This window comes from Triturus cristatus, chromosome 5_2 (assembly GCF_964204655.1).
Source record: "Triturus cristatus chromosome 5_2, aTriCri1.1, whole genome shotgun sequence".
Taxonomy (NCBI): Eukaryota; Metazoa; Chordata; class Amphibia; order Caudata; family Salamandridae; genus Triturus; species Triturus cristatus.
The window spans coordinates 459414612-459441565 of NC_140588.1; positions in this window are offsets into that span (position 1 = coordinate 459414612).

Below are 26954 nucleotides of genomic sequence, written 5' to 3' on the forward strand. Positions count from 1 at the left end.
AATTATAGTGCCCTAAGATATTTCAGTCTATTTATGTGACAAAATGAGCGAAAGTTTTTTGGGTGAGAATAAATGCACAGTCACCTGTGCCCCAAAGTGTAGTGTCTTTTCTTTAAGCTTCTTAGGAATGATGTCACAGCAGAAAGAAAATATAACAGACCATTACTAAGACATATATCCTGATTGAATGCTCATTTTCACTTACTTCCCTTGCAATGGCAACATTCTTCATATTGTTTCTGTAAAAAACTGATTCTATCTCTTAATTACTGTGAGCTTGTGGCCTCGCTATAGTGGGGGTGTCTCAGGTACCCCTTAAGTTTATACGTGCACATAAATAGCAGCCACCCTCCTGTGACCTCACCCCTCTCTCCAGGCATTTAAAGTAGCCCTAGATATTAGCGTTATAGATTAAAGCTGCACAATTACACTTTGATTGCAAGTCTGCAGGTCCGTATGATTTTTTTTTATTTAACAAAAAAAAAGATGTTTTCTGCTTGTGCGTGGGCTTTGGGTGGGCCATGGTGCTATCTTGCACCCTCTAGAACCAGGCCTGCGCACATCACATTCACATAGACCCAGAAGACACCATCTATGCAGGGTAACAACAGTAGTCGCCGGGGCTCGACACCAACTCCAAGGGGGCAGCAAGATAGGTTGTGAGACCTGGGCCCCTCTGGAGGTCAGGTACTCCCATAAACATGCACACACACAAACACGTACACACATGCGCAGAGAGCTTAGAGACACCTATGCACACCACCCCGTGTCGAGTGCACCACCAGCGCCCATTCGTTTACACAGGCCCCCTCTCACCTGCTCTAACCCCCACACACACACAGCCCCATACCTCCTGCAACCTTTGTGAGGGGCTTGCATTCTGGCCGGTATGACATCATTAGGCAGATCTCCGGACCCACCCAAAGCAAGTCTGTTGTTTCACACCTTTCCCGCCTTTCTTTTACACCCTTTCCCTTACCCTCGTATTACTGTCATATTAAACTGAGATTGAGAAAGCAGTCCCTAAATAGTCACAGGGGGCCATATTATCAAGACGGGGCGATAAAGTTATCGCCGCTTATCGGCAGGAAACTGCCGCTAAAGTGGCGATAAGGGGCTTGATAATATGCTCTATAGAATTCCAATAGAAACCCAGGTTAGACGTCTAAACTGGTCTTCTATGGGAATTCTCCAGGGCATATTATCAAGCCCATTATCGCCGCTTTAACGGCAGTTTTCTCCCGATAAAGCGGCGATAATTTTATCGCTGTTCTTGATAATATGCCCCTATATCTCCTTTGAATGGAAACGTAAAATCAATCAATCTTTACATAGTTTCGAATATCTGTTCAATATCAGCTGGATATGTGTGGGGGAGGTCCTTAGCTCCCGACAGAATAGTAATCGTGATGTAACATGTGCTGTCTTATTGATGGAATGTGTTTATAATCTGAATAAACGTATGTTCTGCTTGGGTTTTCGGATCAGATAGAACCCGCTCATCAGAGCCTCACTAACCCAGCCAGAACGTTACCCCCTCCCTAGAACCTATTTACAATCCTGCAACCACATATATCTATCACCTAAGGACAGGGGATTCCTACTATACATACCAAGACCTCTTACAATCGGCGGCCTCGCGATCCCATACGGATCCAGACCTCTCTGCCCATACGACAGTATCACAAGTGGCGGCCTCGCGGTCCCATACGAACCCAGACCTCTCTACCCAGACGGCAGTCTCAGCACAATCGGCGGCCTCGCGATCCCATACGGATCCAGACCTCTCTGCCCATACGACAGTATCACAAGTGGCGGCCTCGCGGTCCCATACGAACCCAGACCTCTCTGCCCAGACGGCAGTCTCAGCACAATCGGCGGCCTCGCGATCCCCTACGAATCCAGACCTCTCTGCCCATACGACAGTATCACAAGTGGCGGCCTCGCGGTCCCATACGAACCCAGACCTCTCTACCCAGACGGCAGTCTCAGCACAATCGGCGGCCTCGCGATCCCATACAGATCCAGACCTCTCTGCCCATACGACAGTATCACAAGTGGCGGCCTCGCGGTCCCATACGAACCCAGACCTCTCTACCCAGACGGCAGTCTCAGCACAATCGGCGGCCTCGCGATCCCCTACGAATCCAGACCTCTCTGTCCATACGACAGTATCACAAGTGGCGGCCTCGCGATCCTATACGAATCCAGACCTCTCTACCTAGACGGCAGTCTCATACGACAGTTCATCCTATGATCACCATAACATACACAAAGGGAATCAGTCTCACCATTCATCAGATCACACAAGGATTGCCAGTTCGAGCATAGCCTGTTCTCAGGTTTGAGGGGCTCCTCTTCCCCTTATTCAGTTACCACTTACCTGATCAGGGTTAACATCTGTTCATGTAGTCGCAGCTGACTAGAAGAATAGGCTACCCTCTTATACAAGAACACGCAGCACATGTTGGTTCACTACAAACTGGATACTTTATTACTCATTACATACACAATCACATAACATTACGATATAACACATAACCTGCAAAGAAAAGTGAAAGATTAAGTTGTACACTCTAATAAGAAAGGGTCGACATCACCTTAGTAGTATGTAGCCTGCACTCAGTGGTCATCTAGGTTCCCTTCTCGTCTGTGCCTCGGCTCGCCTGGAATCACCCTTCTCCGAGTCACTGGGACCTCTTCCTTATCGGCTACTCTCTCCTCTCTGGCTATTCTGCTAGGAAAGCATCTGTCTCTCGGTTCTTCTCCGCCTTCAAGATGGCGTCTGTCTTCCCTGGAATAAGTAGTAGCTTTACTGCTAACGGCTAGATGCCGCCTACGGACTGAACATGTAACTGCCTCAGGCTTTCACTAATATAGAGGTGCGTTTCCTCATGGAAAATTCCGGCCCGTAACCTGCCGCCCACCAAATTCTTGTACCTCCCCGTACCAAGGACACGTTCCCAGCCGGCCGGCCTGATGTAGTGTCTTCGGCATGAAGAAAAATACAATCCTTCGATAAGGGCCGGCCTGAACCGGTTCTCTCCAAGCGAATAACACCTCATAACTAAAACATTACGTTTGACCTAGAAGCATCCCAAGCTGCCGGAGCAGAAAGAAAGATGGAGTCTCTCCCGTTTGAGGCCTACCAGGCCTGAATTCAGCACAGCTCCGTGAAATACCCTCACTACAGGACAGGTTATCCCTAATACTAACGAATCTATCCCCTAGGCTATGTGTGCAAGCCCTGATCTATGGGGAAGAGCACAGAATCATGTCGAAGTGCCTAGTAAATAGGCTCCATTCACTACTCTAACCCTTAGACTTGAATGGTAAGAGACTGAAGTCACATTTAATCATCTTTTCCTCACAAGAAGGCCGGGAAAATCTAGCAGAACATTTCACCCTTGACTTCAGTCTATTATACATTCATTAAACGGAACTAATATCTGTGGAAGAATAATATGAAACAAGACTAACTGATCTATGTCTAGTACCAGGTGTGCAGAATTGAAGTAGTGAAGGAATACACTGAATAAAGCAACAGATAGAAATCAAAATGCCGATAGTAATCAGAATGCCTCCTAATATTTGACGTAACATATGTAAATCAGGTAACCAATTAAAGAGCCAGTCAAACCAGCCCTGGTCAATGTGTTTTCTAACTTCTTCTGTCAAGTCATGTAATTTATCAATGTGAGCTTGAATGGATTTTGTATGATCCGAACAATCGTGTCCATGTTTAAGCAAAAGATAATCAATGGCCGCTCGATTTTGCAAGATAGCCCTACGTTCACCCTGGGCGTCTAATAGCATGTCAGACAGGACTGTAGAAGTATGATTGATGGATTTTACCATCCAGCAGGCCATTTTCCCAATAGATGTGGCATTATAAACTGCCAAAGCAGGAACACCAACAATTGAAATAGCCAGGCTAAGGTATTCAGACTTGGAATATAAATGCAAAGATGAGTCACAATCCTCCTGTAACCTCACTGTATCTCGAATCACACGAGAGTTGGCATTCGGATGTGAGGAAAACATGAGCAAGCTCAGTCTAGTAATGGCACAAGGGCCTCCAGAAATATTTGCGGGTATATATGGCCAGGAAGTATTACCACATGAGAAAAGCCATCCGGCAGGCAGTAACATCGTGCGATAGTGACTGGGGGTAACTACCATACTCTTGCAAGTCATGTTATTCTGAACAGAAGTACATGTTTTCGGTGTCCTTTGAAGGCACAAAGTTCGTTCATGAGCGGTGAATGAAGGGACACCTTTCAATCTTAAACGCATACATTCAGAAATCGCACTAGGATCACAAGTAAGGAAATCACCTTGTGTGATATTATAGGTAACTATTTGGGACTGGATGGGGGGCATCGGGTCTGACAGTACAGTACACAAGGGGCAATACTCATGGGCAGCGAAATCGCCCAGAAGAACATTGGGGCGAGCATTTGATATATTAAAAATATGAGTCAAAGTCTCCAATGAAGCAGGGACAGCAACTAAACAAGTTGCCAGAATGTCCGTCACCGATCTCATCGGTGTCAAGCAGAAATGAGGGACTTTAGTCACTTGCTTGGCCAATGTAATCCAAAAGTTCGGCGACGAATCCCACGCAGCGAAGGAACGCGACACTCGGGTTCTCAACTCAACCCGGGTTGATGGGATCCCTCCTCTCTCGTCGTACCAGCCCAAAAGGAGTCCAACGCCGACACATCCTGCAGCAACAGTCCAAAGAATGATCTGAAAGAGAATCAAATACAGGCATTATTCATTCTCGTAAGTAACATTTGTCAGCCGGGACTGCTTCCCAGCTATCTTTCCCTGGTCTCATAACTAAAATGGTGTTGTCTTGACCGGTTGCAATCACTTCTGCTTGTTCAGGGGGATTCTTAGGCGACTGCACCCAAACTCTGGCCCCAGGATTATCTGTGGAGCCAAAACCTTTCTGGCCTCGTACAGTTAGCAACGTTGGGGCAGTGCCTTTTGTCATCTCACCACTGAAGACAGGCATTATTAGCAATTGAGCCACTCGGTCAGTTTGATGTATCAGTAAGTCAACCTCACTGCTATTCCGCAGGAGCACCTTAATCTCTCCCTGATAATCACTATCAATGATTCCTCCAAGCACCTGAATGCCTTTTACAGCCAGCCCCGATCTAGGGGCGATTAATCCGAAATTTCCAGTTGGTATATGAACACCAACACCGGTTTCAATGATGACTCGATCCTTACTTTTTATAACGGTGTCATCCATGGCATGCAGGTCCAAACCTGCCGACCCTGGGGTCGCTCTACATGGAGCCAAAGCTCCGGGAGTAATCTCCCAGTACATCACGGTCTCTCTGATTTCATTGGGCTTAGCATCAACATTCGGAGGAAACAAACGCATAAGTGGGGATTCAGCATTTAGAAAAGGACGGTTATTCAAAATCAATAGCGCTTGAGGCAAAAAATCTCGCCAATTCTTATACTTGTCATCTGTTAATTTGTGCAATTGGTCTTTCAGCAGGCCATTCAACCTCTCCACAAGACCCGAGGCCTGTGGATAATATGGTATATGAAACACCCATTCAATATTGTTTTCCACACAGAATTCCTGTACCAATCTTCCACGAAAATGGGATGCATTATCAGATTGAATTTGGAATGGCACACCATAATACATCATAATCAATTCCAATGTTTTAATAGTATTCAATTGGGTAGCTTGCTTACAGGGAAGGGCCACCAACAGACCACTGTATGTATCAACAATGGTGCAAACATATTGACAATTCCTACTCATAGGAAGTGGACCAATGTAACCAATCTGCCAAATTTGAGCGGGCAATTTCCCGCGATGTAAATGACCTTTAACAATTTGGGGCACTTTGCGCTGCCTGATATGCTGACAAATGGGACAATGTAGAATAACATTTTTGATTACATCTAGGGGAATGTAAATTCCTCGATCAGCAGCCCACCTGCTAGTGGCTTTCTCTCCAAAGTGTCCTGCTTTCTGGTGGGCCCATTTCGCCAATCCCGCAATATCAGAATCTTGCGTGTCCACCACTGCCTCAGCAATTTTAGATTTCTCATCTGCAATATTATGAAAGAATTTGTCAAGGGAGTCTATCGGGGTATGAGCATCCACATGGAAGATTGTAACAGTACTCTGTGGGAGCATTTCCCAAATCTCCTGCCATAATTCTTTTCCCCACAGTTCTTTTGAATGGATTTTCCAACTATGGGAATGCCAAGTCGGTAACCAAACTGCCAGTCCATTGGCAGTAGACCAAGAATCGGTAAAAATATGACATGTGCCAGGTAACTCTTGTTTCAGAACTTGATAAACAGCATAGAGTTCAGCAAATTGACTGCTCTTACCCTCACCAGTTGTACTCAGCAATTTTTGTGTGATCGGATTATAGGACACTGCCTTCCAATGCCGTTTCGTCCCTATGAACCTTGCTGAACCATCCGTAAACCAGACATGGTTTCTGTCCTCTGCGGACAAATCATCAAAAGGTTTACCCCACTTAACAGGAGACTCCTGTACTAAAGGTACGGAACATTCACTCTCAGTCTCAGTTGATGGCGCCCGTGCCACCTGCTCATGCAAAGATGCAACTCCTTTTTGTCCCACACGTGCTCTGTCTTGTATATACCATTTCCATTTAATCACACTCGCCTCTTGAGCGTGTCCAATTCGGTGAGTTTTCGGCGAACTCATAACCCACTGCATGATAGGAATTTCAGGTCGCAAAACTATATCATGTCCCAAAGTCAATTGCTCGGTATCCACCAGAGCCCAATAACATGCAAGTAACTGTTTCTCAAAAGGTGTATAACGCTCACCAGCATCAGGTAACTTTTTAGTCCAGAAACCTAACGGTACTCTACTCTTGCCTTGTTTCTGCCACAAACTCCAATTCGCATAAAGGCCTTGTACAGACACATTCAAATCCACATCACCATCACATACAGGCCATAAATCCAGAGCATGCTGAATTGCTTCTTTTGCCAGACTGAACGCATCTTGCTGTGGTTTACCCCATTCAAATGCATTCTTTTTACGAGTGACCTGGTACAAAGGGGCCAATATTTGACTCAAATGAGGAATATGCTGGCGCCAAAAACCAAACAAACCAATGAAGCTTTGGGCTTCTTTCCTATTTCTCGGAACTGCAAAATCAAGAATTTTCTGTTTTACCTGAGGGATCACTTCTCGGTGCCCTTCATGCCAATTAATACCCCAAAATTTCACAGCCTGGGACGGACCTTGTAATTTATCCGGGTTGATTTCCCAACCTTTCTCACGCAAGCACTCAATGACTCTATCCAATTGGGTCTGAACTTCCTCTTGTGATTCGCCTTGGATCAAAATATCATCAATATAGTGACATATCTGAAGTTGCGGATGAACCGGTACCTCAGCCAGATGCTCTGCCACCAGCCGGTGACATATCGTAGGACTATGCACATAGCCCTGGGGAAGATTTCTAAACGTCATCTGACGCCCGTTCCACGTAAAACTGAATTGTTCCTGACACTCAGGGGCAATCGGAATCGAAAAGAAAGCATTAGCAACATCAATGGACGCATACCATGTACCTGGATGTTTTTGGATTCTTTCAATTAGGGTAATAACATCCGGTACTGCAACAGTCAAAGAGGGTGTGTGTCTATTCAATTCTCGATAATCAACAGTCATGCGCCAAGAATTATCACTCTTACGTACAGGCCAAACAGGATTATTCCAAGCAGAAGTAACTGGGGTTATAACTCCTGCATCCACCAACTCCTGAATGGTAGTACTAATCTCTTCATGACCACCTGGAATACGATACTGCTTCTGACGAACCACTTTTGTCGCCTGGGGAACTTTTATGGGGGGCATTCTTAAACGACCAACCCGTACAGGCCTGGACGATATATAATGTTTAGTTCCAAATTGGTAACATCCATCATCTAAGTGCAAAGTCATTCCTTTCAAAATATCAATTCCAATTATGAATTCTAAGAGTGGCACCACTAATACAGAGTATTCTTTTCTAGGAATCCTACCTATTCTCATTTCAAGTAAAGTTTGAACTGCGGGAGTTTCCTTTCCACCTAATCCGGTAATTGTAAAAGGCTGACCTTTAAACTTCTTTGATTTTCCATGAATAAGAGTGGCCTCCGCTCCTGTATCTACCAATGCTCGGGCCCTTTGGATATTACGATGTCTCCAATAAATATCAATATCTACATAGGGTCTATTATCTCTGTGAGCCCATCTGTGTACTGGAGCTTGACCTATTTCCTAGTCCTTTTTACTGTGTTCTGTGTACCAGGATAAATCAGGATAAAGACTCTCACGTTTCCTAGGTATCGATACCTCCTGTTCATATCCATCTCCATTACGAAATGGATTACTGTTCTCTGCATTGTACTGCGGGTTTCGATCGGCCAATATGTGTCGATCCTCTCTCCTTCTCAACTCAGGGGATTGATCCCTATCATCTCTACGTCTGCTGTTAACATAATCATCTCTCCCCCTCTCTCTTTCCCCCTCTCTCTCCCTGTCTCTCTCACGACGGGGGGACAAATCACGTACATAACGTCGATCATCACGACGATCAGAGCGCCCACGGCGGTCGTCATCACCGCTACCGTCAGAAAAACCACGATCACACTCAGTTGTCCGAACACGCCGGGCACCCTCCTTTCGATCCAAGCCACGTTTGCGAAACATTTCCCACAAACGAGAAGTAGTCTCACCATCAATGTCTTCCTTCCGCACACCATCGGCCATAAGACCAAAAAACATATCACGTCTAGTAAGTTTATTGTCACCAGGAGTACGAGTGTCAGGCCGGGACTGCCGTTCAGGTTTAAACCACTCACCCAACTCACCGAGTTGGCGTACCGATTCCAGCACCACAGATAACATGTTACCAGTCTGATTAATCAATAAAGTCATCATGACCTGCTTATAAGCAACAGGGGAAGAACGAATAATACGATTCCGCACAGAAGATGTCAAGAAACCATCAAGCAACCTGTCGGCAGTATTTAGAAAAATTGCCGTTTTCATCACCTCCTCTTTGAGACGTTGTGCAGCATCGCGCAAAGTATACCACAGTTTGTCATTCATAGGCCAGTCAGACTCAGTAGGATATTTTTGATTACAACCCTCAGTCGCCAATTGAAGCAAAGAAATTTGACCACCACCATTAAAGTTACGAAAATGATCCTGTACAGTAGAATCCGAACTCAAGGAACAAAACTTCAAACAATCGCCAGCATCCAACATAATGCCAGCAGCGCCCAGTTCATAAAGGCGCACCATCCATGTGAGTAAGGTCTCACCAGCTCGCTGCCGAAATCGCTGCAAAATATCACTAATTTCTTGTTGAGTAAAATCCTCCAAAGAGTCTAAAGCAATACCATTCGGAGCACCGGGAGCCTGCTGCACCTACCGCCGAAAAACTGGATGCACCGAGACCGCGGGACGAGCATCACAAGGAGCTCGACCAGTACACGTAGAGGAACAATCAGTGGAAGAAGCATCGACCCCGCTCGAAGGACGAGCGCAATCACGGGGTGCACCATCAGAGGCGCAAGAAGCAGATTTACAAGCACGGCCGGAGCGAGAGGACTCGCACTTGGCAGACTCCTCACCCGAGGAAGGAGAATCACTCGAGTTCCAGATATTACCATTCCATTCATCAGGATTCCAATCCAGTCCGGCTTTCGCCACGACCAGACGCACCTTTCGCGTCGAAACCCGACCACGCCGATTCTTGTATTTATAACGAGCAATTCGCACAGCCGCCCTTTCGGCAATAGTTTGGTACGTCTCAAGTTTGTCAGCAAGCAACTTATTTTGACACCGCAACAAAGTATGAGCATTCTGAATCTCAACAAAGTTCGCTTCCAAATCCTTATGCAAGTTCTGTAACTTCAACAATCTCTCATGCAGAATTCTGTACGCAGACAGAACAATCCAACCTCTGCGCCCCAAAACGGGAAGCTCATCACCCTTAGATACCGGCGCCTTCTGTAAACAAGTAATCACATTAGCCGGCTCTGCCAGCTCCAAAAAAGAATTCCAATTCTCACTCAAACCAGTAGAATCAGCCCACTCACGGGCTAAGGCTTCATAAGGCGTTGAATCCCAGCCGGGAATATCAACGGGCAACTTAAAAGTAGATTTCGATTTTCTAGAAAACATCTTGGAAAAGAAAGAAAAGGAGAAAAAGAGAAAGAAGAAAGGAAAAAAAAAAAAAAAAAAAAAACTACACTCACAATTATATAGAAATAATATACAAACGAAACCACGCACGCACCGAAAGCAAACACGATACAACCACAACGCACACAGGTTTCGTAAACGGTTCGTGACGCCAAATGTTCTGCTTGGGTTTTCGGATCAGATAGAACCCGCTCATCAGAGCCTCACTAACCCAGCCAGAACGTTACCCCCTCCCTAGAACCTATTTACAATCCTGCAACCACATATATCTACCACCTAAGGACAGGGGATTCCTACTATACATACCAAGACCTCTTACAATCGGCGGCCTCGCGATCCCATACGGATCCAGACCTCTCTGCCCATACGACAGTATCACAAGTGGCGGCCTCGCGGTCCCATACGAACCCAGACCTCTCTACCCAGACGGCAGTCTCAGCACAGTCGGCGGCCTCGCGATCCCATACGGATCCAGACCTCTCTGCCCATACGACAGTATCACAAGTGGCGGCCTCGCGGTCCCATACGAACCCAGACCTCTCTACCCAGACGGCAGTCTCAGCACAATCGGCGGCCTCGCGATCCCCTACGAATCCAGACCTCTCTGCCCATACGACAGCATCACAAGTGGCGGCCTCGCGGTCCCATACGAACCCAGACCTCTCTACCCAGACGGCAGTCTCAGCACAATCGGCGGCCTCGCGATCCCCTACGAATCCAGACCTCTCTGCCCATACGACAGTATCACAAGTGGCGGCCTCCCGGTCACATACGAACCCAGACCTCTCTACCCAGACGGCAGTCTCAGCACAATCGGCGGCCTCGCGATCCCCTACGAATCCAGACCTCTCTGCCCATACGACAGTATCACAAGTGGCGGCCTCGCGATCCTATACGAATCCAGACCTCTCTGCCCATACGACAGTATCACAAGTGGCGGCCTCGCGATCCTATACGAATCCAGACCTCTCTACCTAGACGGCAGTCTCATACGACAGTTCATCCTATGATCACCATAACATACAAAAAGGGAATCAGTCTCACTATTCATCAGATCACACAAGGATTGCCAGTTCGAGCATAGCCTGTTCTCAGGTTCGAGGGGCTCCTCTTTCCCTTATTCAGTTACCACTTACCTGATCAGGGTTAACATCTGTTCATGTAGCCGCAGCTGACTAGAAGAATAGGCTACCCTCTTATACAAGAACACGCAGCACATGTTGGTTCACTACAAACTGGATACTTTATTACTCATTACATACACAATCACATAACATTACGCTATAACACATAACCTGCAAAGAAAAGTGAAAGATTAAGTTGTACACTCTAATAAGAAAGGGTCGACATCACCTTAGTAGTATGTAGCCTGCACTCAGTGGTCATCTAGGTTCCCTTCTCGTCTGTGCCTCGGCTCGCCTGGAATCACCCTTCTCCGAGTCACTGGGACCTCTTCCTTATCGGCTACTCTCTCCTCTCTGGCTATTCTGCTAGGAAAGCATCTGTCTCTCGATTCTTCTCCGCCTTCAAGATGGCGTCTGTCTTCCCTGGAATAAGTAGTAGCTTTACTGCTAACGGCTAGATGCCGCCTACGGACTGAACATGTAACTGCCTCAGACTTTCACTAATATAGAGGTGCGTTTCCTCATGGAAAATTCCGGCCCGTAACCTGCCGCCCACCAAATTCTTGTACCTCCCCGTACCAAGGACACGTTCCCAGCCGGCCGGCCTGATGTAGTGTCTTCGGCATGAAGAAAAATACAATCCTTCGATAAGGGCCGGCCTGAACCGGTTCTCTCCAAGCGAATAACACCTCATAACTAAAACATTACGTTTGACCTAGAAGCATCCCAAGCTGCCGGAGCAGAAAGAAAGATGGAGTCTCTCCCGTTTGAGGCCTACCAGGCCTGAATTCAGCACAGCTCCGTGAAATACCCTCACTACAGGACAGGTTATCCCTAATACTAACGAATCTATCCCCTAGGCTATGTGTGCAAGCCCTGATCTATGGGGAAGAGCACAGAATCATGTCGAAGTGCCTAGTAAATAGGCTCCATTCACTACTCTAACCCTTAGACTTGAATGGTAAGAGACTGAAGTCACATTTAATCATCTTTTCCTCACAAGAAGGCCGGGAAAATCGAGCAGAACAACGTATTAGTTCATTAATCGCGAAATACACCCTTTGTACAAGGTGCCATCTCCCAACACGTCAAACAGCATACTAAAGGCGTGGGATATGTACCCAGTGCACAGCGTGTATTGGGTTGTGCTTGGTGCGCATGCACAATGTAAAGGGCCACAGAGTTCAGATCTCACACTGCTCCTTGGCACAGAGGCTGCCACGAGCCATGGGCATCCCGTGTGCCAGCCTACCCTTACATCCTTGTGCCTACAGCTGTCCTTACTGAGTTGTCCAACCCCACACTACCTAACTATTCATCCATACAATGGGGGCTAACATTTGCAATGTTTCAATTTCCCAATTGTCAATTAAATTAATCAGTTTCCAGAATCACACATAACGCTTTTTCTGAAGCGGCCCAGGAGATAACAACTGTGTCTGTGACGACACTGCTTACTGAAGTCCTCTCGTGAACTTTACTAACGTGTCACGCTGGCAAGGCACCTCGGTGAATTCACTGCGAACCACTGACACACAGTGTGATCTGCGCGTAAGGGTTCGAGTCCCGGCAAGGACGACTTCGCTGTCCATCCTTCCGAGGTCCGTAGGTTCAGTACCTACCATAAGAGGGGGAATAACAGCACCTGCTATGTGTAGCGCTGAGAGGCCGATGGCATGCTATCAGAATTCCAATTAGCTATGATAAAAGTCACTTATGGGCATATTATCAAGCCAGGCGATAATGGGCTTGATAATATGCTCTATGGAATTCCAGTTGAAGCCCATGTTAGATGTGAAGGACATCTAACTTGAGCTTCAATTGGAATTCCATAGAGCATATTATCAAGCCCATAATCGCCGCTTTAGCAGCAGTTTTCTGCCGCTAAAGCGGCGATAATTTTATCACCTGGCTTGATAATATGCCCCCATGTTTGGGTCAGATAAATGACCCCCCCTCTCCCAAAAAATATAGACGTTGTAGCACAGTTCGTACATGCATATTTATTTCACAGTCATTATTCATAGCACCCCTTTTAAGAATGATCTCCATCTTTCCAAAGTGTCTTAGTGCCAATATCGGCCACACTCACCAGCCCTCTTGCAGCAACATACGGGTAGCATAAATAAGCAGACAAGACAACTTTTGGTGGAGAAAATTGCTGCAGGTTTATTAGCATACCAAATATGCCAACATGGTGGGTTATCTTACAGGCGATCCAAAGGCAAGCCGCCCCTCGCGGCCTACCACCTGATGGGCCAACTTGCACCGTGGTCTTAGCCAATCGGTGCTTAGCGGTTGTGGTGAGGAGATAGCCCCTCCCCCTTACGGTGAAATCTTGTTCCACCATATAACTCAGGCCCCCCCCCCCCCCTACGAGGGGCGGAGCGTTCAAGCGACCCCCGGTTGTACAGGTTTCCAACCGCCCGTAGGACAGATGGGGCGCCGTCGCACCCCAGGGTCCACCGCACAGACTTCCTGGGGATATTGGGCCTCAGCACCCTTTGTGCTCCAGAAGAGGGTACCCCTGAGTACCTTTCCGCCTCTGGATCGCCATGTAACTCCGCCACAGCCCTGGGTGTGGCGACCGTCGCAACCAGGGCCCCCACCAAGGCCGGTGCTCCTGTTTGCATCCCGCTATCTCTAGGGCCTCCCCTAGGTCAAGGAAGAACAAGTCCATGCCTATTCTGGAGAGATGTTCCCCATCGTCCTCGAAACACCCTATGGATTTCACATGAAGCAAACCATGCCTTATGAATCCGAACCCCATTTGTTCGGTGAATTTACGCATCGCGCAATTGACTCTCCTGCGCGCAGCCTCCATTGCTTCCCCAGATGGCGCTCCCTGCCACAGGAGCCGTGGGGTGATCTCCGACCACCACAGTTCACATGTCCCTAACTTATTGCTTGATTGGCAAAGAGTGGCTTTCATATCTTGAAGCAATGTCCTCTTACCTAGCACCATCAGGTCGTTACCCCCCAGGTGAATGACCAGCACTCCCCCAGTCTCTGCTGCTGTTTGTCCAACAACCCATTCCATCGCATTCCCTGGTAACCCAGCCAAGTTATCTCGGTGTTTGAAAAGCCATGCCTCCACTTCCTGCTCGCAGCTCACTGTGCCAATCTGCTGACGCCAGAATGGCCAATCACCCAGACCTTTGTTCCTGGTAAATAAAGAAATGTGATGTTTGCAAAACGTTTATTACCAACACAGCACGCCATAATGAAACATGTAAATTACACTAACACCACACTCCCGCCTGTACCAGGGAAGCCGGTTCCTGCAGGCAAACCAAATAACGTTGCACATGGCCATACATAAATGTAAACAGTAACTTAAAACACAATGCCCCCATCACACGCCTTGACTGGGCTGCAGAGAATGCACATAAAGTTTGTGGGCTCATGGACGTATGTATCTTTTGAAACAGTGGGATTGCCAGTGCCCCACTTGTTTGATACCCTCTGCTGGCAAGCCTTCCTTAAATGCTGTAATTGCTGCCCCAATGCGGAAGGAGGGTATGCAGAAACGCTTGCTAGGGTCCTTGTTACCAGATAGCGCCAGACACGCATGCATGATGTGTTCCACCTGGTACTTAGTAAGGGGCGAGCTGTCTGCGTGTAAGAAAAGATAAGCATCTGCTGCCGGACGCAGGGCCGCGTAGGCGGAGAGCAGGCTAACTGGGCAATACCTACCGTCCCCCAAACTGTGCAGCCAGAAAACCCTGCCCTTGCCGCTCTGATCTGTCTTTGACCTTCGTAGGGGTACTTTGAGGGAATCCCCAGCGAGAACCACATCCTGCCAATTCAGAGCCACCCCAGACTCATCATTCTTCGCTCTGGTCACCAACTCACTAATGTGAAGTGCCCCAAAGAAAGCCAGGCTGAACGCGGCAGCAAACAATGCTGCCTCAAACTTTGAGTGAGTGGCCTCGTGCATCCAATCTAGCATCCCCTGGAGTGTCTCAAAGTCTATAGGGGACCTGCTATCCGGTGCCTTAGGTTCACTCCTGGCCCACCCTTTTAATGCCGCTCTCACTACAAAAGAACTCGTTGGGTCTGACTCCTCCTTGAATCTAGCGTGGTGGCTGATTGCTGCAAGGTAGCCCGCTATCCAGGAATGGCTCTTCCCATTGTCTTTAGCCCACAATATGAAGGACTGCACTCTGGCTGCTAAAGATAGATTGCCTCCATCTCATGGGCCCGTCACTGAGCAGAATTTATTCACACAGGATTTATATCTCTTGTTAGTCCCCGGCGCTAAGGATAACTCGCCCAGGCCCCTCATATGTCTCGCCACTTAAACAGGAACCACAGGTGTGCTGGAAAAGGTGTCCTCTCCTTTCTCGCTCTCGGCCATGCCTCCCGGAACCGGTGCCACTGAAAACGAGAGAGAGCATCAGCCGCTGTGTTCTGCACACCCTGAATGTGTCGCGCCCTGTATTCAACTTTGTTGTAAAGACAAGCCCGCACCAAGTCCCTCAAGAGGCACAGAACCAAGGGACAACTCGCTGACTGTGAATTGATGACCTGCACTACTGCTAGATTGTCAGACCAGAAAAGGACCCTTTTGGCCGACAGAATTGTTGGCCATAAATGGAAAGCCACCACAATGGGGAATAACTCCAGCACTGTGATGTTGGTCGTGATCCTTTTCCTGTGCCAGGCACTGGGCCATTTCTCAGCACACCATTCCCTGTCTAGAATGGCTCCGAATCCTACCCTGCCTGATGCATCTGTGTGTAAGGCTAGGTCAGGGCTGCCTGCCCAGGGGGCCCTCCAAATTACTGAACCGTTAAAGTTGGCCAAGAAATCCGCCCACATGGCCAGGTCAAGTCTCATGCCTTTACTTAGCTTGACCATGTGGTGCTTTTTTAAGACCCTGGCTGTGGCCCAGGCCAACCTTCTGCCAAATACTGTTCCAGCTGGTATGACCCTCGCTTCAAAGTTCAGTTTCCCTAAGAGCCCTTGAATGCATTCTAGAGTGGCCTTGCCCTGCGCAACCACAGACTGAATGTGTTGTGCGAGGTTGCGTACCTTGTCTGTAGGTAATCTGGATTCACCCGAGATGGTGTCTAGCTCTATCCCCAAAAAGGTTAAGACCTGGGCTGGACTCACCGTTTTACCCGGTGCAAGGGGGACCCCCAAGTGCCTGGCCAGTTGTTCAAAATCCTCAAGGGCTTGCTTGCAGTCCTGCGTGCCCTCACTCCCTATGAACAGGAAGTCATCTAGATAATGAGTCACCCCTGCCACCCCGTAGGTATCCTGAAGGGCCCATTGCAGGAAGCAACTGAACGCCTCAAAATAGGCACATGACACCACGCAGCCCATGGGCATGCATCTGTCAAAAAAGTACCTGCCGTCCAGCCTGAAGCCCCGCAGGTGATGGCTGCTCGGGTGGACTGGTAGCAAGCGAAACGCAGATTCAATGTCTGCCTTTGCTAACCAGGCCCTTCTGCCGGCCCTCCTGGCTAGGTCCAATGCCACGTCCAGAGTACAATAAGACACAGAGCAGGTGCCCTCCTGTAGCCCATGGTTGGCTGATGCCCCTTCTGGGTAAGAGAGGTGGTGAATGAGTCTAAAAGCCCCTGGGTCCTTCTTGGGCACCACCCCCAGGGGAGAGACTACAAAGTTGTTGAGCGGGGGTTGCCGAAATGGACCCGCCACCCTGCCGAAAATTCTCTCCTTCTCTACCTTTGCCCTGACTACATCTGGATGCTCTCTCACAGACTTGAGGTTGTCGGCCTCTCCTGCCCAGGGGGCCCACGTAGGGGATTTTAAAACCTTCATGGAACCCCAAAAGCAGTGTGCGGCTACCTGTTGTGTTGGGGTATCGTCTAAAAAGAGGCGTGATGTTAGCCAGGCTGACAGGGTAAGGGCCTTTGGAGAAGAGCCCGAGGGAGGTTGGACTGACTGTGGGGAGAAGACAAGTGGGGAGGGGGGGGCATAGAGATGTTGTACTCAGTAGTGTTCCTGCCTCAACTTTATTGCCCGCCTTTGTCGGCTGGCTGCTTATCCCGCTTGGTATGGCAGGAAACCGCTGTGTGGGGCCCGCTACATGTGCTACATGCATGCTGGAACTTGCAGGTCTTGCCCCAGGAGCAAGATCCATTGTTAAACAGGCGGCATGTACCCGGGGGGGACCTCCTGAAACCTCCCCTCTGTCCCCCTCCCCTACGTGCACCGTGAAATGACTGTTTGCCCCTTCCGTTTGTTTGTAATGACCCCTTGGAAGACGATTGTCCCCCTGTGTATTTCCCTGGGTGCCTACACTTTGCTGTGAAAGGGAACCCATATGATCCATCCAAAGCTGGACCTCTTTTTGGTCCCACCCCATCTCCGGGCACTGAGACATCTTCCTCCTGAATTCCCTGTCATAGTTCAGCCATCCAATGCCACCCCACCTCATATCCTCGTTATATATGGTCCTGGAGTACTGTACCAACCCTGGTCCCTGTTCCGGAAATTTCTCCATGGTGACGGATGCTAGAATGGAGAAAGCCTCTAGCCAGTTAGCTATGTTCTTCTCCGGCCAGGGCTGGTATTTTACTTTTTTGTCATCCTCCTTCGCCCCCATTTTCCTGGCGTCTAACCCCTCTTGTCCCAGCATTAGCAGGGTGAAAATCCCTCCTCCAAATTCCTTCTTTGGCTGCCTGGGGCACTTGCCAGGCAAGAGAACAACGCCCAGACAGCAGGGGTGCAGTCGTTACTTGCTGTACCAAGTTGGGCAAGTCATGAAACTGTTCATAGTGTCCAAGAGTTTGGCAAGCTCGTCCCTAGTGGCGTAGTTACCTTGGCCCGCGGTACTGTGCAACGGGGTGAGTGGCCCCGGGGGCGTGGGCGCACCCAGCGCTGTAACTACCTCCTTGGGGGCCTGAACTGCTCTGCTCCTGGGTGGTGGCAGCGGATCTGCCGGGAAATCCCTGGACGTGGGTTTGTGGACCCGCTTGAGCCTAGATGGGCATGCCTCTGCACCGGGCTGTTGTTCCGTAGGAGGAGAATCGCCGACGATCCCAGAGTCCTCCTGATCGGGGGTGTTCAGGATGCCATTGGCCCAGGCCAGGCCTTTGCTCTTGGCCATCTCAAAGAAATTGGCCCACTGTGCGTCCTGCGAATTGCCCAGCATCGTGTCGTCTACCTGGGATCTCTCCGGAAAAAGGGGGGGGTGAGCCCTGGCTATCCATGGCGACCTTCGACTCCACACAGGGCCCTGATCTGAGAAGATAAATGTATTGGATCACAACATGCTCATGCTTGGTTCTTTATTGCAGACACCTCGAGCCCCCTGCTTCCCCAGATGCTCTTGCCCCCCCAAATCCCCTATACTTACTTATTGAGCGATAACGGTAGTGGACCTGGGGCGTGACGCGCCCGAAGACTGCTCAAAGATTAGCCCTGCGTGTGCTGGTGAAAGGGGAGTGCTGGGGGGAAAAAAGGAAACGTTAGCAGGACACCCTGGTGCGTGCACGAGAACCTAAACGCACGCCCCCATAGGTCCCGGTGGTCCCCCGTGGGACCCGGACCCATCTCTCCTGTTTCCACCCGAAGGTGTGATCCCTGACCAATACCTTGTTTCTAAAGCTGTCCGACCTTTTGCGACAAAGACCCCTTGAAACGTCGCCTCCAAAAGACTTTCTGACCTGGAATGAAGAAAAGATTATTTAATGGACACTGGACGAGGCCACCGTCAATGACCCCTCGCGCCCTGTCATATCTTCACTGCAGCCCCCTGTGTCCCCTGGACCCCGCTGCGGTCGTGGACCCATCGTACCACCGTGCAGCTGTACCCAAACGAACAACACAGCACCTGAGAAGGAGACACATTAATCATTCCCATAAATAGGTAAAATTGCTATTGCGTCCCACCACTATGTCCATTTTGGGTGGGGCTGGGGGGAAAAGCCAGGTGGGCGTAAAAGCCCTGCCCCCACCTCCTGCGTAAGCCCCTTCCCAGAACTGCCCTTGACAAACACATGACATAGCGTTCCTGAATAACATATAAAATCTTTTTTTTTTTTGTGTGTGAATTGTGCTAAAATAGCAAAATTCGCGATAAAGGGGGGGGGACCCCCAAGATCTCCAGCATCCTGTAGATCCACTGCAGGCCTCCCATCCAAGTGCTAACCAGGCCCGACCCTGCTTAACTTCCCAAAATGGACCATGAGCGTCTGCTATCATGAGGAAGGTAGCGTGCACAACGGAAAAGAAACACAATCCTTTGCAAGCGCCGAGGGCTCGAAAGGCTACACTGGCAGGCCTCCGATCGGTACTGATCATTGCCCTCGAACACAAACGCTGCCCCTACAACACAAAAGTGAGTTTCTGCCCAACGCAGCAAACCCGCTCCGCTGCGCATCAGAGAGACATGATGGGTGAAGCGGAGAAGTCTGGAAACGAACCTGCAGCCGCCAGCGTTCTAACACAAGCTCAGCTCAACACAAAACAAAGCGAGAACTTGCCTCCTAGAGGCGCGGCAAGCCGAACCCAGGCATAACTAGCAGCGAAGCCCCGGGATGGGGGGGTAGGGGTGTACCTGATGAAGATCCGGCTCCCTGTCTCGTACTCGCACTCCAGCGTGACTCGAAGGAAGGCGCGCCACAAGGCACAACAATACATGCACACTCAGGCCAGGGAAGAAGACAATTGCAGAAAGTCACCGGATGAGGACGCGAACTCGAGACACCCGCCCCGGACCACGGCACCAAGGTGGCAGACCAGCCGTTGGGCTGCCGAGGCATATGCACCACAAACAGCAGCCTAGATCGCCATGCCAAACCTAGACCGCCGAAGCTCCCGCTCACTGGGAAAACCCGACAGCCTCTCCCGTGCGGTGCTCAACACCGCCTCGGCCCCCACCGCTCATGCCACCATGATCCCTTAGAGGCCCATCCCACAAGGGGGGCACTGCAGGGGCCCCAGAAGAAAGACCCAGGCTAGCCACGCCGCCGGCTAGGGGCCTTGCCTCACATCCTTGCCACGGGAGGGTGAGCCCGACACCCAGAGCTGCCCCGACCCCCTTTCCCGTGGGCCACCACCGGTCCATCCTGCCCAAGGGATACACGGCACCTGGGAGACCGGGCGGGGGGGAGAGGGGGGCGGTGTAAGCACTCACCGCGCTGGGGATGCCGCAGCTCCGAGGACACGACCGAGTTGGCGTCAGGCGAGGGAACAAAGAGGCTGCCAGGGAGGCGGGGGAGGACAATATACCTTTCCCCGACCCCCCACCGGCCGGAAATGACGTGCAGTGGACCCCAACCGGGGTCTCTGAAAAATACTAGACACCCAGCGATAATCTCACGCAATGTGGCGTTAGCTTGCTGATAGGGACTCACAAACTTAGCCATGATATCCACCTTCCATAGGATATCATGGTTAAGTCAGTCCTGAAGCAGGCGTAAGGAAAGTAGCGATAACAGTGGTTATCGCTACTTTTCCTGACGCTATGCTTCATAGCATGGGGCTTGATAATAGGAGAAATGTCGCTTAACGACATTTCTCCTGTCATGTTAGGTCAGGAACGCCCACTTTGCATCTCATTAGAGATGCAAACCTGGGCGTCAGGAATCCCCACGATAAAGCAAGGTTTCACGCGTTAGCGTAGCCTTGCTAATTAGGCAATAAAATTATCGCCGCTTTTCGGCCCGAAAACTGCCGCAAAAGCGGCGATAATTCTTTATCGCCAGCTTGTAAATATGCCCCCATAATGTGTTGTGGGCCCCTTTTTCTTGGACCCTGCTTAACGGATCACCATCAAACTTTCTATGCACAAACAAGGCAAAAAAGAGCGCTTTTTGGGTAAGTTTCAGGACAACTTGTCAAGCAACACTAAAGTAATTAGCAATACAAATAAAGGCATTTTCTATGGAAATACGATCCTAACTATAAAAGTATCTGCATATCACTGTGTACTGATATAAATTGTAATCAAATATTGATGTTGTTTCTTGTGATCTGAAGTGTCTTTCCGAATGAATTATGCTTGCTACATTTCATAAATCTGGTAGGCCTCAAAGCCATTTTTATCAGAGAAGTACATTTCCACATTTTTTCAAGGCGCAACCCGATTTTCAGTCTTGACGACAGGATGTGGAATTTTGGGACACTAATGAGCTCAGCATTGCATTCATGGATGATATCTTCTCTTCAAGGACGTCCCACACTCTCTCCAGGAGAGGTTTTTGTCACATGGTTAGGTTCTATAGACTTCTATTTAGAGAAAACATGTATAAACTGTTCAAAATTACAAGTGTATTTTAGCTTTAGACTCCAACTGACACATTTTTAGCCAGAGCTCTGATCACTTGAAATGACAATTTACTTATGATTATTTTCTGTGTTGCTTGCTATTTTTCTAATAAATGCATGTTAGACTTGTGGGCTTCCCGACGTGCTGTGTTAAATTTCTAACAATTGGTAAAAAAAAATCTCTTCACATGTCTATGACAAAAAGTTTCAGAATGTGAGGAGAAAATGCCACCACCCAGTATTACCACTGAACTGTCTATCAATAAAAAAAGTACCTCACATGTGTTGGTGGACCTTTCAGAACTTATGGGAACAGGCCAAATATACTACAATTTGAAATCAATATGATGTCAATGTAGTCTTCACATGGCCTATACTGGTCTATTCTTGTCCAGTAAAAATAGGACCAGCCAAAAATGTGGATTGCCATTTTTATAGAGACAAATGGGAACATTAGGTCATAGAATGTTTGTCATCTGCCCAAAGTTATGGAGTTTTCTGTTTCTGAAAATGAAGGAATTGTGATTTGTAACCCTACTTTGACATTTACATGGCATTCTAGAACTAAAACAAGCTGAGATTCAGGCAGATTAACTGTAGATTCCCATGTATCTCTTGTTTGCAGAAATGTCTGGGAATGGTAGGATTCCAAGCCTGTTCCAAAATGCTGCAAATATCCCACAAAGAATCTCCCCCATCAAAAATATTCAACGGTGCTTAGTATGTGGGTCCCTGCTCAATCCCATGGAAACTGACATATGTTGGGATATTCCACACTTAAAAGTCTAGAGGAACAAAGATTTGATCATGCTATGTTCTTCGAAAAAGAAGATTGAAGGAAACCACACTGTTTTAGGGAAAATATTTGACAAATATCATGTTCAGTGCTTTGTCTCAGCTGCCAGATAAGGGTGTGGGCAGTGTGGTACCCAGGGAAAGAAACCTTTTGAGGTGGAGATATTGAAAAACACATGGATGAGATGTGAGCTACAGGCGTGATATCTGCGACCAAATGGCAAGTACCCTAATCTATAATTTTGATTGCAACTGCTTTGCAAATGTTCAAAATGCAGTGCACACAGATTCCCTGTGGACACCCTGAATTCATAGAAAACACAAATGTATCTGGTACCCACACTCTTGCGATCCAGAGAACCAAATGTGAGGGTTTAGCATTAGCAGGGATATGTTAGACGCAAGGGAGTTTCTGGAGAATCATCATGTTTTGACGAAGAATCATGTGCCATGTGGTCTCGCAGCCAGCCAATAAAGGTGAGAGAAGTTAGGTACAGAGCGACAGAAACCTTAGGATGTGTAGATGTTAAAATACGTGGTTATGATAAGTTTCCATGAAGCCTAGGTGTGATATTTATGATGCAATGACATAACATAAACTGACATTTCGCTTGCATTAGCTTTCCAAATCCAAAAATACACTGCACCTTGTTTATTGCCTTTGGTGGCCTTCAACTCAAAAAATAATTTTTGCAAGCCTTCCATTTTCTCTAGGATTTTATTTGCAATCATAAACCCTGCACTCAATTTTGATATAAAAACCTCAATTAGCAGTCTCTGAGTATAACTTCAATACCCAGCATAAAATGTATTCAACTAGTGGCATGGGTCTCAATGGCTGATCAAGGAGTCTTAAAACAGTCTCACAAGTTTAGCTGACTCACAATAAGTATTACAAGATATTTGTATGTTTCTACTAAATAGGGTTATGGTCATTTGAGTGCCAGTACTTGGGTTTCCTATTGTATGGAAATCTCAAAACCTGAGTTCTCCTAAAAATGACAATCAGTGAATTATGTATTGTTCCTGCATTTATAATATCGAGAACATGGTATATGCTAATGTGACCAAAACCTTGACTAACTAGCAATTAAAGTTTTGGAAACCCCAGTATTCAGATCAATAACTTCATGTGCCTTTCGTTGATAGCTTCTCCTGGAATGCAGCAGTTATTGCAAAAATTGTATTTTCACTTGAATAATCACTATTTCTTATTTGAAGTTGAGCACATATTTGTCTTGTACGTTGTTTTTGTTCACACTGATATATGTCATATTTTGCAACCCGAATGTCTACCTCGTCTCTCATCTAAGCACGTACATAAAGTACAAGGACCTGACACAACTCTATATGGTACCCACAAATGTAAAAGGGTTGTCCTGTTCCTTCTTGTAGAGAGTTAAGGTTCTTTGAGGACACAACCTCTTATACCTCTTTACTATTTAGACTATTAACATTTTCCTTTTTCTGTAATCTCAGAGAAAGAACTGACAAATGGCTAGGTAATACGGCCCTAGCAATGGTTCAGGGACAAGAAAAATCCCCATATCTCTACACTGCAGTTGGGCATTTCATCTAAATTACCTGACCACCATGACAGTCCAACAGAATGAAATCAGCATAGTGGTACTTTAAGGATTTGAAAAATATAGGTTGATGCTCAGAACCGTGTGATGGATTTCACAGCTGAATCCTAAACCACTGAACCACGCCACTATTAGAATTAGGAGGAACAATAAAAACAGCTTTTTTCAGTCAAAAACTATTGGAGTACAAAAAAAGTATGCTGTTGGAAAATAGCCCTCTCTGAAGGGTTACAGCAAAACTTTTTGCCTTCCTCCTCATATTTTTCTGACCTCATTTTTGTTGGGCTTAGGACTCTGAGCACTTTACCACTACTGTCCATCCTCTTTACCACTACTGTCCATCCTCTAAAACATGGCAACATTGGTATATGCCTGATCGTCATATTTAGTTTACCAGTAAGTCCCTTGTAAAATGCTATGCCATATACCCAAGGATTGTAACCTAAATGCTATCAGTGGGCCTGCAGTACTGGTTGTGCCACCCACACAAATAGCCTTTCAAACTTGTCTCAGGCCTGTTATTGCAATTTACTGCCACTTCGACTTGGAATTTAAAACCCCATTCCAAGTCTTAAACTCCCCTTTTACTACAAATAGGTCATCCCTAATGTAGACCCTAGGTAGCTCTAAGGAGAGGGTGTTATGTGAGTAAAAAGTAGGACATGTACTTTTAGGTTTTACATGTCCTTGTAGTGACAAATAGTTAACTACATTGTTCACTAATGTGAGGCCTACTCTTGTCAAAGGCTAGCATTGGGAATTCCTTAAAACACTTTTAAGCTGTTATTCATGATTAGAAAGGAGTAGGTAAATTTGTAATGGAAATGATAAACCCTCTTTAGTTTTAAAGCTGGATTTGACATTACTATTTTAGAAATGTCACTTTTAGAAACTGGATATTTTCTGTGCCCTTAAGTTTGCTCTGTGTGCCTGCAGCCTGTCTCCAATACACGATTGAGCTGGGTGACAGCTTCACTTTGTGCATTTGCTCTAGACAGCCACAAACACAGGAAAGAATGGTGTGAAATGGGAGTCATCTGCATTCATCTGTATTCTGAAAGCCTTCCTGAGGAGGAAGGGATAAAGGGAGCTCACACTTACATTGAATAGGCTGTGTCCTGTCCCCACTCAACGACTGATTACCCCCCAGAGATAGCCTGGCAGACATGGCGGAGATGAAAGGGGATCTGAGCACTTCAAGGAGCTGCTTTGCAGTCACCCCCACTGCAAAGGCACATTTGGGTATTAGTATTGGAATCCTGACCTTAACAAATCATTACACTACTGGACCTTGGTAGAACTCTGCTGGAGTAAGGACTGCTGTCTGTAAGGATTGCCACTTTAACTTGACTGACTGTTCTAGGAACTGTTTCTCTGTTTTGCTGAGCTGCCCTGCTGCATACTAACATCTACCCTACTGAGGGTAAGGACTGGACCCATCTCACTTGAACCCAGAGTGACTCCAAAGGTTTGCTGGCTTACCTCCTGTTTTCTGAAGTCTCAGAGACAGAAAATACTTTCTGCAATACTGCTGGTGCTGCTGGACTCTGTCATCTGTGAGTCCTATCCTTGTCTGAGGTGCCACCTCCAGTCCTGGGCCTCAGAAGTGGGTTCTGCAGATGTTTTGCTACAAAACAGATGCATTGTCATCTTTGTGCCGATCAAAACTGATGCATTGCCCTTTGACGCTGATGCAGAGACTGGTCGATGACAGTGGTTCTACGGCCTGCGCAGCCTGATGACGATGCATTGCCTACATTTTAACAAAGCTCGTCGGTGACAAGGTGGCCCAACTGCATGAAAAAGATCGACACATCGTGCCTCCAGCAGGATCTGCATGAGTCTCATATCCGGCCTGCCCTCCATCATGGTCAGCCTGAACTTTGGATTCATCTCGGTCCCTCGCGGCTTCAAGTAACATTTTAGCTTTAATGACTTCCAAGCACTGTTTTTGCATATATTCTTTAAAAATTCATATCTCGACTTCTATTGCTTGGATATTTGTTGTTTTGCTCTTGTTTTACTCAGATTAATATTCTCTTTATTTCTAAACCTTTATGGAGTCTTTTTGTGGTGTATTCATTGTGTTACTGCATGTGTGTTTCGCACAAATACTTTACACATTTAGATAAGCCTGACTGCTTTGTTCCAAGCTACCAAAGGGTGAGCACAGGTTATTTTTAAATGTGTATCTGCTGCTTAGGATTGTGGTTCATACTTGAACAGGTTGCATATCTCTGCCAACTAGAGATAACATTTCTGACACATGCAATGAAAAAAGAAATAAGAAAACAATCATGAAAGACAAGCATTTGCAAATATGCAAATATGCAAACTTTGTGCATGATAGAGAGAGAAAAAGCACCTAAACTCTGCAAAATATATGAATTTAGTACTGACATATCCCTGGCATACTAATTTAAAAAAAAATGTTGTTCCTAAACTAATACTTCAAAAACATCAGACATGTAATATTTTATTTTTACAGAAAATATATGTTCTTTCAAAGGTTAATCATTGACCAATCATTTCTAAAATGCCGAAAAGAAACGCTGCAGGAAATCGCAAGATGTTCCATGAGAGGCAAACAAAGAAAAATGCAGCACAACTAAAATTGGGCTTCTTGTCCAACAGCGAAGGGATCTGATGTCACACTTGCTTACTCTGGTAAAAACCTAGTAGGTGTTCATTTAAAAAAGACACGGCAGCTACCAGTAACAAGCAGTTCCTAAGAAAATATATTTTAAGTGCTCGTTTTATTTTTATAAGCAGCTACTGTTTGTGTCACGTTTCTATTCATAGATTGTGTGCCTGCTATGAGAAAGCAGTTTAAATGCTGCCAATTTTCTTTAAGGATCCCATATAAAGTCCACGTACGGAGGTGTTTCTTAATTAAGCTAACACCCCGTACCAAAAAGAACCAGGGGGGCTCATTTAGCAGGTGTTAATTATTTCAGTATCCAACAGTTCTTT